Raw genomic sequence first — 14,776 nt, 5'->3', positions numbered from 1 at the left:
GTGGGGTGCCCGATTTTCAAAAATTCGCCAAAAATCAGGGGATGATGGGATTGCTTTGAAACTTAGCGTGCGTGTGTATATCCCCATGAGGTGTCATGGTGCCAAACATGAGGTTTCTAACTTGAACAGAAAAAAAGTTGTATAATTTTTTAGCTTTCAATGCAAGCCTATGGGGGGGGGAAACGGAGCTCCGGATCCGGATCCGGAGCTCCGGGCGGAGCGGAGCGGAAGTGGGCGGAGCGGGGTCGGGGCGGAGCGGCCCGATCCGGAAAATGGCGGATCTGCAAGTGAAGCGGAGCGGGGGGTCCGTGCACACCCCTATAAAATACACATTAAAACGAATTAAAACATACCATACATGATTAAAACATCCTGAAAACATTCTAAAATTTCACTGGATAGGCCTGTTGGAATAGATCAGTCTTTATTGCTTTTTTAAATTCTAAAAGACTGTCAAGTTGACGAATCTCCTCCGGCAGGCCATTCCACAGTCTGGGAGCAGCAGAAGAGAAGGTCCTCTGGGTAACAGTTGTTAATCTAGTTTTTGCTAGCTGAAGTGGATTCTTCCCAGAGGACCTGAGTGTGCGGGGCGGATTGTACAGGAGAAGGCGATCCCACAGGTAGCCTGGACCCAAACCATGTAGGGCTTTAAAGGTAATAACCAACACTTTGTACTTCGCCCAGAAACTAATCGGCAGCCAGTGAAGAGATTTTAAAACTGGTGTAATGTGGTCACCCCTAGGTGTACCAGTGACCAGCCTGGCTGCGATATTTTGGACTAATTGAAGTTTCCGGACTAGGCACAGAGGTAGCCCCATGTAGAGCGCATTACAGAAGTCAAGCCTCGAAGTTACCAGTGCGTGCACTACCATCTTTAGGTCTTCCAACTCCAGGAAGGGGCACAGCTGGCGTATCAGCCGAAGCTGATAGTAGGCACTCCTGGCCGTCGCATCCATCTGGGCTGTCATTTGGAGCGACGGATCCAGAAGCACCCCCAAGCTGCGAACACAGTCTTTCAGGGGGAGTGTAACCCCATCCAGAACTGGTTGACATACCTCCAAACCTAGGTTGTGGCCTTTGACAGCGAGCACCTCCGTCTTGTCTGGATTCAGCTTCAGTTTGTTTTTCCTCATCCAGCCCATTACCGCCTCCAAGCATTCATTCAGAGGAGACACACTATCCTTAGCTGATGCTGTTATTGAAGGCATAGAGAAATATATTTGGGTGTCATCAGCATACTGATAGCACCCCGCCCTATGCCTCCGGATGATCTCTCCCAGCGGTTTCATGTAAATATGGTCCTTCAGTCACTGGGAACCCCTCACTCTTATTAGGTCAGAAAATCAGATAGAAGCAGTGACAAATGGTTCCAAAGGCCTTGTCCATAGCAACTTTCGACTGGGCCTACAGTGAGGTTCTGCCTCTCAGCCATCTCTCACTGAGAGATTTATCCCTGAAGTGGGTTCTTTCTTCCCCATTTCCATACCTTCCCACAAGCTGGGAGAAAAGAATTAGAGTCTGCCATTGGCAAGCAACCAAGACGGTAGTGGCAGTAGTGAGCCATGGCCGACCTAGAGTCTCTTCGTGGAAGAAAATCTAGGAGCTGGGAGAATGCCAACAACTGAAGAGGCATTACACAGAAGGCCCACTAGGCCTCAGAGAGAAATCCAGGCACAAGGTTTGAGCTAGGCCTTCATGTGGATAAGAGAACTATTGCGATACACCACTAGCTCTTCAATATACAGTGGTCTTCCACATTTCCACTACAACCAGGTTTACCACCACCACCACCACTCAGCAGAACCCCCTTGTCCAACAGCTGTTGGGTTTGTAACCTGGAAAACTGCAGGGCAGGGGCTGTTTGCACTCTGCAAGTAGTCCTTTGAGTCCTGTGACTCAATCTGCAGCCTCCACTTTGGGCTCCTCTTCTCTGTCCATAGGTGGAATGTTACACACAGAACTAGTGTGTGTGGTGGTGGTGGTGGTGAGGACAGTGGCCGCCATTCCACAGTGGGAATTGAGCCCAGCCAAAATGAACAGCTCCTCCTCCTCCTCCTCCCTTTCACCTGTTTATCAGGTAAGGCAGCATTCCCCAACCTGATACCCTCCAGATGTTTTGGTCTACAGCTCTATGCTGGCTGGGGCTGATGGGAGTTGTCATCCAAAGCCTCTGGTGGGTATCAGGTTGGGGAAGGCTGAAGTAAGACATGGCAGCAGGAAGCAGAATGGAACAGGTTGCAACAACAAAAAGCAAAGCCCTTTTGGGGCCCCTAGGTGACAGCAGTTCCTATCTTGACCCCATTGAGTGTGTGTAGCGAGAGGAGAAGCCATGAGGAAAGGGAGGCCCCATTGCTGGTCTCTTTTTCCGGTAACCGAAAAACCTTGGGGCCAGCCCTGCTTTTTCAAAATACAGATATTTCAGTGGTTTGATCAGGCTCAATTCAGATTCATCAAGCAAACGGCCTAGAAGAATGCAGCTCTGGAGCATTACGATTCTGTTACGAAAGCTTTTACAAGACAGAAGGACAAGGAACTAATGAAGGTGGCTATGCATGTCTACCATCGCCATAGCATACTCTTGTGTTCTGCATCGATCTTTCAAATGCTGGAAGTCTCGTGGCAGCTCTCCCTCTCACACGAAGCCTGCTCCACAGTGTCACCTAGTGGTTTTGAGAGGAAAATGCCATATGCAACCTTTCCTGAGAAATTCTTCCCCTGAAGCATTTGCTGTTCCGGGAGATGGGTGTGTATTGTACACACAGAGAAAGACTATGCCACGGAGGGTTGCCAGACTGCAGATCAGAAAGCCTGGACAAAAATAAGCTAAACGTATAGGGATTTTTGTCTCCTGCAACTTTTAGACAATATTATACAGAGAGAAACTATATCTAGTACTGTAAGGACTAGAATCAAAGGTGAACTATTTCACATCCCTTCTCACCTTACCAGAAAGAGTTTAGCCTGCTAAATTTGTGCATGTGAGCTTGCTGTTAGAGCTTCAGGAACTGGGCCAGTTTTAAAAGCTGCCAAATCCTAGAAGTGAACAAGGCAATACGTTAAGATGCTTTCATACCATACTATCACTGCCGGCTCCAGGTTTTTTGAGAGTCCTTGGGCTAGACACCTTCAATGGGTGAGTCTACCTTTCCACCAGTTGCTATTGTTCCCCATCATCTTTCTCCTCATTGCTACTACCTTCTTGCTGCTCAGGCAGAGAGCCACTGAGCAAGCAGACAGTGGCATCTACTGTTTCGTTTTCTCTGCAACAGCATTGTCTGGACCATAGCAAGAAGCAGGTGAAGCAGGTTGCAATGGTGAAGAAGAAAAGCCACTCACGGGCAGGATCTACGCTACTGCTTATAATGGTTTATAATGGTTATGATAACTGTTCAGGCCCAGGACACATTCCGTATACTGTTTTCATAATGTTTTTAAAGTGTTATATCCTGCTTGGTGTAGATCGGGCCCAGGAGACTCTTGTCAACGCTGAGGTGTGGGCCTTGGCAGTTGCCCAACTGTACCTGCCGATGGCACCAGCCCTGAAGACTATGGAGAAAAAGTACTAGAGGCAGAGATGCAGAAGCTATAAGCATAGGTGGTGGGGAGACCTGCACTTACTATAACACCACTTTTTAAGATAGGATGGGCCTCCAAAACTAGTTGGCCAAGATTTTCACTGACCAGGATTTTGTGCCTTTTACAGCACCATGGGAATTAAGCGGGAAAGACGTTCCTTCTTATCTTATCTTCATGCCAGGGAAATCTTACCCTGCTACATTTTTGCATGTGAAATTGCTGCTAAGGGCATGGGAGCAGGGCCAGTTTAACACACACGCAGAGAGAGATGGCAACCATGTCCACTGGCCATCTGTTTTTCTTTTATAAAGCCCACCCAATTAAAATAACTCAGCAGGGAGATATAGATATAATGGTGTGAATTATTCACTGCAGAAAAAAGCCATATATGGTTCTTTAAAAGTTGCGCAACCTCCCTCCGCCACCCCCATTCTCTCTTTCTGTGGGTTTCTTTTTGCCTGGTTGAGCATCACTGAGCACAAGAGGCACAATTAAGACACAGCCCACACATGTGATGCAGAAAGCAGAAAGCGAACTTTGATCTTTACTTTTCTCAGTAATGAGCAAATTCTGCTTTTAGAGCGTGGAGGGGGAGAGAACAAAACCAAGGTTTCGTTTGACAGCTGGGAGCAGGGGAAGCAACATCTGAGGATGCTAGCATGACGGTGGGGATGATACATCAATTGAAGATTGGGAGACTGGGTAGGGGTGACAGTAATTCTCTGGAGACTCGGCAAGAGCAACCTGGTCATACAATGCACAGCAGAAAGAAAAGGGAAAGTTCGCGGAACTGGCGGTGGCGGCTTTTCCACGAGCATTTAAGGCATATTACCCTAGGCAAAATAGTGAAGCAGAATAATGTGCAGTTATGGGTTGGCATAGACCCTTTGGTGCATCGCTCCGATGGTAAAATGGCCTTGCAGAGCGACTGCACTTTGAGGAAATTGGTTCTAGGATTTGGCCGCTGCTGTTGCAAAGATGTGATTTCAGAGGTATTGAAAAGGACCTAGCAGGTGCAGGAGGAGGCAGGCTTCTACGAGCCATCACCGCTGCAAAGTCTTACTTATTAGGGGAAGTCACAGGTCCGTAACTTGCAGTCTTTCAGATGTTTTGGCCTACATCTTCCATTAGCCCTAGCTAGCATAGCTAATGGTAAGGGGTTACAGGAGTTGTAGGCCCAAACATCTAGAGGGCCACAAGTTGCTCCTCCCACTGGCTATTGAGCTTAGAAGAAATGGGCTGGCTTGTTAAAATTCTTTCTCCCCCCCTCCACCTTTCTATCCATCTCAGCTTTGTGGCTGGGCTTCCCCCATCTTTACTCGCTTGGTTCCTATGCCTATCTCCCCCACGCTCCATATTCACCAAGAATCTACAATTTCCAAAGTCTTTCTGGTTAGAGATTCTGTGTGACAGGTAAAAATGCAACAGATGCCGCTTTCCACACCTCTCTAGCTCCAAATCCAGGGTGAATCCATCCCTACTGAACATTAGCTAGTCATGCCACTAAAGCCACAGAACATCTCTTGGGGGAAAGACCTGCACCTTGAGTCAAATCATTACAAATGTGGAATAAAAAGCAGGATATAACACTCTGCAAGCGGTATATGGAATGTGGATTGTGCCCCAACAGTTATCAGTGCACTTCAACACCGCAATAAAGCAGTAATGTAGATCTAGAGCTCCATCACACCTACTTTTTTTCCTGGTATGCACCCGCAATTTTGACCTGTTTCATTAGCACAGCAAGTGCTGGTTCCTTTCACGGTCATTGCTATACCGGGGGACCTTTTTTCACTTGTTTGCTCTCTCACTGTTGCGCCCGCCCCTTCTCGCTCACCTCCACCTCATTGGTTCTTGTCGGGTTATGGATGTAAGAACCTCCCCCCCCCTCACTCTGGCTCTGTTGTCTTCCAGCTACATACGATTAACTCAGTTTAACCCCTTTCCACATACTTACATTTGGGGGGGGGGGGAACCAAAATCTATCAATCTATCTTCCTTCTGGATTTGGGAAAGGAAAACTAATAGCAAATGTAAAGGGATCAGAGTGCTCCAAATGAGAGTAAGGTGGTTCCATTTGTTTGGAAAGATCCAGCGGAGAGTTTAACGTTTGAGGGGCTTGTCCCTTTGCCCAATTTTGCGCATTAAAATGGAGGCCATTAGGGGAAGCTTGCAAAAACCAAAACAGAACAAAATGGAGAGGCGTTCCATCTTTCCCCCGGGTAAAACTTTGGGTGTATTTGGAAGTGGCAAGCAAAATACTCAGGCAATCCAATGGGTATGCTTGTCGGAAAGCAGGTGCGGGTGCTTCTGGGCGCTTGTTCAGCTCAGCTCTTTACACCCTTGGCGAAGAAGAATGCTCTACATTTGAACACTTGGGGGAGAACACACAAGACCAGGTGGAGGATCGGCGTTGTTCCCAACGCTTGTCGGCGGAAAGTTTTCTAAATAAACTTCCATCAGCACAGTTAGATTTAAAGAGGTGGGGGTGGATGGCAGAGGGAGGGATGGGGCTCTGTTGCCCTTCCTCAACAGTTTCCCCACCCTCACCCCCATACAGGTTGTAGATCCAACCACACACTGCGTGGTCCAAGTCTGCTGAAAAGGAAGAATCACCCAACGGGATGGGGGAGGAAACGCAAGAATGCTGCAGTCCATTTTAATCAGCTGGGCACCGTTTCTTCAGGCAAGGAGGGTGGGGTTGGTGTAGCAAAAGCATGTTTGACCGGCTCAGAACCACGCCGCCCTCCTCTTTTGCCAGCAAGCACCCCCCCCAACAAACGACATAACTCAAGGACAACCACACACGGGGGCAGAAGGGCACTTTAATCCTGCATGAAGGAAATAAACTGGACTTTCCCTGCTCCAAAATAAGACGGAATAGTGAGGGGAAGAGGCGAGATGAGTGCAGGTCAGTGACAATGTCATGTGAGTACCATGTTGCAAAAACACAAACCAGGGATGATGAGAACACGATAAAACGCTGGTGTGATGGAGCCCCTAGCCCACTGCAGCCAAAATGATATATGCCTGAAAAGTGCACAATTTTCTCAATTTCACCCTCATTCAACCTGAAGGATCCAGATGGGAGCAAGGGGTTGATCACCTTCCCTGCAGAATTTGTTTGTGTAACTTCAGACCTCTCAAAGGCAAGATTGTTTCTTTACGCTACTGTCAAGTGACATTTTCAGTTGATTAATTAGAATTGCTGCCTTTCCACCACCCCCTTGAAGGACTACCGTGCCTTTAAGAGCTCCATGGTTTGGGGGGGGGATGCAACAGGTGCAGCTTTTTGTGGTATGGTGATGCTGCAAAGAGGAGCCATTTCTCCTACTGAATGCCTGTCATTCAACTGCAAAAGGCACAGGAGCCAAGCCGGTAAAAGGTGCCAACTTCCTGCACAAAGCATCTCCATTAACAGCTCCATTCAAGTGTAAGAAATTAATGAGGACTAGAAATAGAACAAGGGGAGCAGCAACGGGGAAGAGCTGCTTTAATTTCCCAGCCCTGTTGCCAGCATCTGACCTTCTGCATTCACTTGGGATTTGCATATCCCAGTTTGCTGATTCCTAGATAGTTGTGGCCATAGACTTAGTAGTTTGAAATGCAAAGCATTTGACAAAGCCAACTGGTTGGATTCAAGCAAAGCAAACACATTGTTTTACTGGTAATTAATATAATTGGCTATTAGAAGAAAACACTGCCTCAGTTAATTGGTCTCTATAGAAGGAATATCAGGCCTTTGGGGGAAAGTATGCTTCTCAAAAGTGATGAGTTATTAATTCAAATGGTTTGGCAGTAGAAGGGAGGGTACCAAAATGTAAAATCCAGCCTGGTACAGAGTTCTCAAGTTGTCTGCTGAGGCCAAATTAGTCTTGTCCCTTTCTCAGAAATGAAGTTCCTTTGAATTACATATCCAAGCAAATATCCCACTGAGATATTTCCGGGACCATTCAGTTAACAGTTGCTGCAGTATCATTACTAATTGTCAATAAGACCACTGATTTATTGCCTACATGGTCTTAATTGCAGTAATGGTACAATTCTATTGCCCCTGTGACAGCATCCCAAGAAAGAGATAGTCTCCTTCGGTGGGGTTGGAGAGAGCGCTCCAGCCTCAGAGGAGGAGAGCCAACCCGAGATCCATTCTCACTGTCCTCACAGAAAGATTTGTGGCCCTTACCCAGCTGACATCTGAGTTCTAACACTGGAGAGTGGGGGGGAGGGGGGAGAGGGAAAGATCTGCAGCATGGCATGGGCAGAGTGGTGGAGATGTTGGACCATGGTCCCAACTCAGGGGGGCTTTATGCCTGAAAAACTTTTCTTCTCATTGCAAGCTATGGGAGGGAAATCTTTTTTTAAGAAAATGCAGAAGGGTGGTGAATGCCATGCCTCCGTGCCACCAGGAGCCCAGCAAGGTGTTGGATATGTTGGGTGGTCCAACGTCAGATTGCTCAGACCTCAACGATAGAATTACCCTCTTAAGAAGGCAAGAACTCTGCATGCCCTCCTGAAATTCACTATGGCCACATCATACATTTGTACAAAATCCATTGAACTTTTACAGATGGTTAAGGATGGCTTACTGGTGGGCCATGGACCAAGTGCACCCGCTTGAACAATGTTATTTGACCTCTGATGGCCCTTCCAAAGGTGTTACATTGTTTGGGTGTTGTGTGTAACATGTAAATAATGCCTGAGTACACATGCTCAAAGAAAAGAGTGGTCCCCAAGAATACAGAATCTGGGCATTTCTACTGCTTTCCAATTATAAGATTCACTGTGCAATTCCCCCCCCCCCAACAATCATACAACTCATGATGAATTTGTTATCACCCTAAGTAACAGGGCTATGGGAGACAGCCCTTCACAGAAAATTCAATGTGGAAATGTAGACCTATATACATAGCATTTATATTCAAAGCATTTATATTTACCTACATGTATGCAGAAAAACTTTAATCCATGACAGACAATAAGCAAACAAATTTATTCATCTGTACAACACATAAATATTGTTTGCTTTGAATACGGGGGAGGTGGGAGAAGAGCCACTTGACCAAGTAAGTATCCCACAGTAGAATTGGAAAACAGAACCACCTTCAGTGGCTTCAAGGAGGGTTCAGGCCTTGAAAACAGAAGTATTGCACATAATGCACATGAGAACAAACAAAGGATCAGCAGGAATACCACAATTTAAAACTCCACACGGAAAACCAATTTGCCAGTCTTATTTTAATCACACTGAAGATTATATATAGATACACATACGCGCACACAACTGAAGAAGTGAGACACGTTTTGTGGATAATTTATGTTTCATAAAGTGCTTTAGATATCCCAAAATGGAAATGGAAATCCAGCTAGGTATTAATGCAAATGTATATCACATATGATGCAGCTTGTGCAGGCCTATACATCTCTACTCAGAAGTAAGTTCCATTGAGTTCAATGGGGCTTTCTCCAGGGAAAAAGACTTGTTGCCTTATTTTCTATTGCATCTGTGGTCACCACTGCAGGAAACCTAGGACTAGAGTTCACAAGGAAAGACAGATAACTGAGAAGTGAAAATGACTCGTGCATAGTCCATTAGAATTCCCTTAAATCGCACATTCTTTCACAAACGCTGCTTGTACCTCTATTAACCTCAGCATATGGCCACAACTGTGAAGGCGAAACATTTGATCTTAAAAGGAGGGGCCACATTTGGAACTCACAGGAATGTGCTCCCAAAAGTGCAATGCTAATGTGTTAAATGTCAAAGTCCACAGTGGTCAGGCAACTGAAGATATTCAGTACATATTAGTCCCTGTCTATAGCTGACTGTCCTTAACAAAACTGCTCAATTGGTCTGTGACCATTCGGCCAAATAAATGTGTGTTCCTCTTCCTGTGCCTTTAGCTACATTTGATCTGCAGAAATCAGGTGATTCTCTTCACAAGCTGGAAATAAACATGATCGCCTGCTAATATTTGCAAACCAAGAAGCTGTTGACAACCATGGAAGAACAGCCAGTTTAAAAACACACACAAAAAACCCAGCAATCTTCTTATTGCCCACCTTTTCTCTGACCCTTACTATATGGGTCTTTCTCTCTTCCATCTGAACAAGAGGCAACCCTCGTTTCATTGACCAGAACTTGTATACTTAAAGCACTTTGGTCCTTTTGAAAACACAGTCTTTGGAACTAGCCATTCTAACAGAAAAATGGCCAATACCAGATAGATTTAAAGGGGAAGATGCAGACCATAAGGATATAAATAGCACTCTTACACAGAATCAAAACAATGGATTTTTTTTTTCTGTCCCAATATTTCAGACACTGGCTGCCAACCACCTTGAAAACCGGACATTCCAGAGTCTGCACAGCAAGTCTTTCCAGTCTCTTAAGCAGAGACGGAACTTGTGTCTTCACATGTACAAAGCTTGTGTGCTATCACTAAACTACGAATCTACTGAAGATTTATTAAATTGTAAGCCAGTGGATAGTGCTATTGTTATTGTTGGGACATACTGATTGTATGTTCCGATTTTTCAACTGAATAGTTAAATAATATTAACATAGTAAGTGGGGATGTGTAGATAATGTGCAGACATACATGTCCATACGCTCACATATAGATATAGATATACATGCTACATACCCTTTTGTGCACACAATGGGCCCATAATGAGCCACAGCATGTGCTGGGTACCATTTTGAATATGCAACCCTAAGCAAAGGCGAACCCAACTACTGAGGGTTAAACAGCCATTGCATAACCCTACAAAAAACTGAGGTTAAACAACCCTCAATACGCCCGCCCGTGTTACGTGAACCAGGTCAATGTGATTAGTGAAAGAGACATGGAAGGAAGTGCTTTTGCCCTCCCTTCCCCACCCACATACACGCACCACAAAGACACAAGAATTTGCCCACCCCCTGCCACCATCTCCACTTTTTTGAGCTGCTGGGATCAGGGTAAGAAAAATAAGGAATCCTAACCAAACAAAATTTGTTAGTCACTGTAGTGGTGGAGATCTGGTGAGCATGCTAAGCCCAATGTAACCTTCCACATAGTAATACTTAGCAGGTAACACTTTGGCATTCATCGTGGGAGGTGGCTTGACCCTGCAATACATTTCAATAAAGGGAGGGGATCTTGATCATGGAAAGAAATCATCTCCTGAAGTATGAACTATTTTTAACTTGCGGGGGGGATTAAGGGCACAACCATATGCCTATTTAGGCAGAACAACATGCTACAACTCCCAGCATTCCCCAGAGAGCCAGTTGTAGGACCTTTTTCTGTCTGAACATAAATAGGATTATGCCTTAAATGGTAGACATGTTCTCCTTTCAAATAATACCTATCCAGTACCACTAAGGTCAGTGCTGCACACGTGTATAGGAAAGGGTTCGAACGTGCAGACCAAATCTGAAATGTTCTGATGGAAATTGAAAATATTGTTGTGGTTAGGTTTTTACCCACAGAAGGAAAAGGACTCTAAAGAGTTAAAAAGATGTCCTTGGCCAGATTGTCTCTGCCAGGAGAAGTCCAGTATGAAGCAGATTCTTCCCTGGCCTACGTGCGGTACGAGATGTACAAGATGAAGAGACTATTGGTTAATTGGGCCAAGGAGAAAAGTGTATTTAAGAAGTCCATGTTGTATGGCTTCTTACTGCTGGAACTTACTGCTGGAACTTACTGCTGGAACTTACTGCTGGAACTTACTGCTGACATTATCAGACTGCTGATGTTATACTGCTACGTTGTTGCTGTACTGTTGGTGAAAGGACTGTATATATGACCATTTATTCTGTAAGTAATTTATTTAGTGTCAGTAAAGCTTCTTACTGACCAAAGACCGTGAGTGCTTCTTTTTGTTCCTAAATTCAAGCTGAAACCATTTCCAGACTCTACGCTGCTGCTATTTCGCACTCTGCTATATTTTGGGTAAGCAATTACCCCGATAGGTTATGCGCCCAGAGAAAGTCTGGAAGGCATAATTTTTGGTTGCTGGAAAGCTTGAGAGCAAAGGAACGCTGGAGGGAAAGACGGAGTCGAGCTCAGGCAGTTCATCGAGCTCAGACGGGTCTGTATCCAGTGTGAGTCGCGCTCCAGCCCAGCCGGTGAGGATGGCCCAGGTTCAGATGGCATCCAGTATTCCGGTGGAACGGCTGAATGAGAGAAATTACTTAACGTGGTCATTCAAGATGGAAATGTTTTTGAAGCGGGACAGATGTTGGAACGTCGTGAGTGTCCCGAGGCCGGTTGGTCAGACTGCTCAAGAAGCACAAGTGTGGGAAGAGCAGAATGAAAGGGCCAAAGCAAACATTGTCTTGAGTATGGAGGACTCGCAAATTGTCCATATCACCAGAGATGAGACGGCAAGAGACAGCTGGAATGCGCTGAGACAGATTTATGTGCGTGCGTCGGCAAGCACACGGCTGAGCCTCACCAGAGAGCTGTATCGGTTAAAGTTGGAGGAGGCTGGAAGTTTGGCAAATCATCTCCAACAGGTGAGATCTCTATTTGTCCAGTTGCAGGAGGTCGGAATCGTTTTTACGGAAGAGCATAAGTGCTACCTGATTTTGGGGTCGTTGCCTCAAAGCTGGGACGTTCTGACAACTAGTCTGGAAAGTATGAAGACTGATGAACTCACTCTTCATTATTTGACGGGTCGTTTGCTCCAAGAAGAGAAACGGCGTCTTTCCAGGAAGGAGGAAAACTGCCAGGAAAGGGTTAAGCAGTCAGCCCTTGGCAGCGGAGAAAGAATGCAGAAAGATAAGTGTTTCCAAGACAACAGTGTGGAGAGAACCGCAGTTGCAATAAGAAAGTGTTATTTTTGCAAACAGCCGGGTCATATCAAACGCTTCTGTAAAAAAAGGAAGAAGAGAGTTACACAGGCTGGAGAGGAGAAGGAATGCTCGAATGCATTTGTTTCAGCCACAGTGAGGTGTAACGAGGCCCAAGAGGTTTGGCTGATTGATTCTGCGTCGTCCAGAACAATTTCTAATAATCCAGAGGCGTTTCGGAAGTTGGAACCAAGCAAGGTGAAGTCAATCACGCTTGCAGATGGACGAACGTCGAGGGTGGAAGGAATTGGCTGTTGCTACGTTCCATGTCTGCAAAAGGAGTGTGAACAGGTTCTGTATGTTCCAGATTTAGATTTTTGTCTCCTTTCTGTTAGTGCTCTAACGTCTGAAGGATACGTTGTTACGTTTCAGAAGGATGAGTGCCAAGTGATTAAGGATGGACAAAATGTGGCACTGGGACATGTTAAAAATGGACTGTTCTACATGGGTGCAGGTAAAGAAAGGGTGGCACAAACTGGTAACGTGCCAGACCATAAAAATTGTGTTCATGAGTTGCACAGGCGTTTAGGTCATGCAAGTTTTAAAGTGTTAAGTCACATGCCTCAAGTGTGTACAGGGTTAAGCTTGCGAAACTGTAAAAATTTCTTGGATTGTTCAATCTGTCATCAGACCAAATCCCGGGTGCAGAACATCTGCAGGAAAAGTGACAGGGTGTCACAAAAGCCTTTTGAACTGGTGTTTATTGACTTGGTAGGGCCATTCACGCCTACACAAGGGGGATCCAGTTACGTGCTTGTAATTCTGGATGATTACACACGCTTTAGTTGGTGTTATTTACTGAAGCGAAAATCAGAAGCTTTTGAAACTTTTAGGGATTGGAAAACTTGGGCGGAAAAGTTCTTTAACAAGCCCATTATTTCTGTGCAGTCGGACCGTGGGGGTGAGTTTGTTTCTGGAAGGTTCTGTGAGTGGTTTAGGAAGACAGGAATCACACACAGGTTAATAGATCCCCAAACTCCTTTTCAAAATGGGTCAATTGAGAGAAGAATTGGAGTACTTCAAATGAAGAAAGATTCTCTAATGGCTGATGCAAACGCTGAGCAAGATTTGTGGGGAGAAGCATTTTTAACCGCAAACTATTTGTGTAATAGAACCTGGAGCAGGGTTACAGGCAGTTCGCCTTACTGTTTACTTTTTGGTTCAAAGCCAGATTTGTCTCACTTGAGAACATGGGGGTCTTGGGCATACGTGCATATCCCAAAGTCCAAAAGGTCTAAAGGTGAAGCCAAGTCTGTGAAATTACGTTTTGTGGGTTATTCAGGCATGCAATCCAAATCTTGGCGTTTTTCCCTAAGTCATGGGAAGGTGGTTGTTTCTAGGTCTGCTACTTTTCAGGAAGCAGGTTGGGACAGGATACAAGGTTCCCAAGTTCTGTTAGAAACCGTGAACAACCAGGAGAAGACAGTAACTCAGGGGTTAACTTCTCAGAGCCCTCACATCTCTGAGAAGAGTGTTTCCACTCCCAAAAGTGGAAGGGAGGAGGGAAATGAAAGGGAGGAAGAAATTTCCAGTGTACCTCGTCGTTCACAAAGAAAAAACAAAGGAATTCCACCTTTAAAGTATTCAGATGAATTCAGTGTTTGTTATGTGAAGTCTGAACCTGAGAGTTACAGTGATGTGTTGAAATTGTCTGAACAAGAGCAAGAAAAGTGTTTTCAGGCAGCGAAAACTGAAAGGGGGTGTTTTCAAACACATGTGTCTGTATGCAAAGGGGCAAGCAAAAGAGTACATGATTGTGGAGCTAGTGGTTCGTCTACTGGTGGCAGGGAGTTCCCAAGACCACATTCAAGAAAACTCAGCCCAAAGCTGCAGGAAGGGTTGAAACTGAAGTCTCTGGGGAAAGTTAGGTGTTACCTTGGTGTAGAGGTAGAAAAGTTTCCAAAGGAAATTACCTAAAAAGCCAGAAGCAGAAAGTTTTAAAATTGCTGAAAGTTTGCAAGTTGGAAGATTGCAAAGTAGTTCAACGCCCCAAAGCACAAAGTTTTTCAACAGTGCTTGGAAGAAGAAGAAAAGAAAAGCTTACATATAAATAAGTCTCTGGGAAATGTAACACACAGAGAAATGTACACAATGTTGGGATTGTTGTAAACATGTAAAGTTGATTTCTTACAGGTGAAATGTAATGAAATGTAAATTGTATTTTTTCTGTAGTTAAAAATGAAAGGGTGTTGTGGTTAGGTTTTTACCCACAGAAGGAAAAGGACTCTAAAGAGTTAAAAAGATGTCCTTGGCCAGATTGTCTCTGCCAGGAGAAGTCCAGTATGAAGCAGATTCTTCCCTGGCCTACGTGCGGTACGAGATGTACAAGATGAAGAGACTATTGGTTAATTGGGCCAAGGA

The sequence above is a fragment of the Elgaria multicarinata genome, chromosome 1, assembly GCF_023053635.1.
Source record: "Elgaria multicarinata webbii isolate HBS135686 ecotype San Diego chromosome 1, rElgMul1.1.pri, whole genome shotgun sequence".
Lineage (NCBI taxonomy): Eukaryota > Metazoa > Chordata > Lepidosauria > Squamata > Anguidae > Elgaria > Elgaria multicarinata.
Note: the sequence above shows the minus strand (reverse complement) of the source record.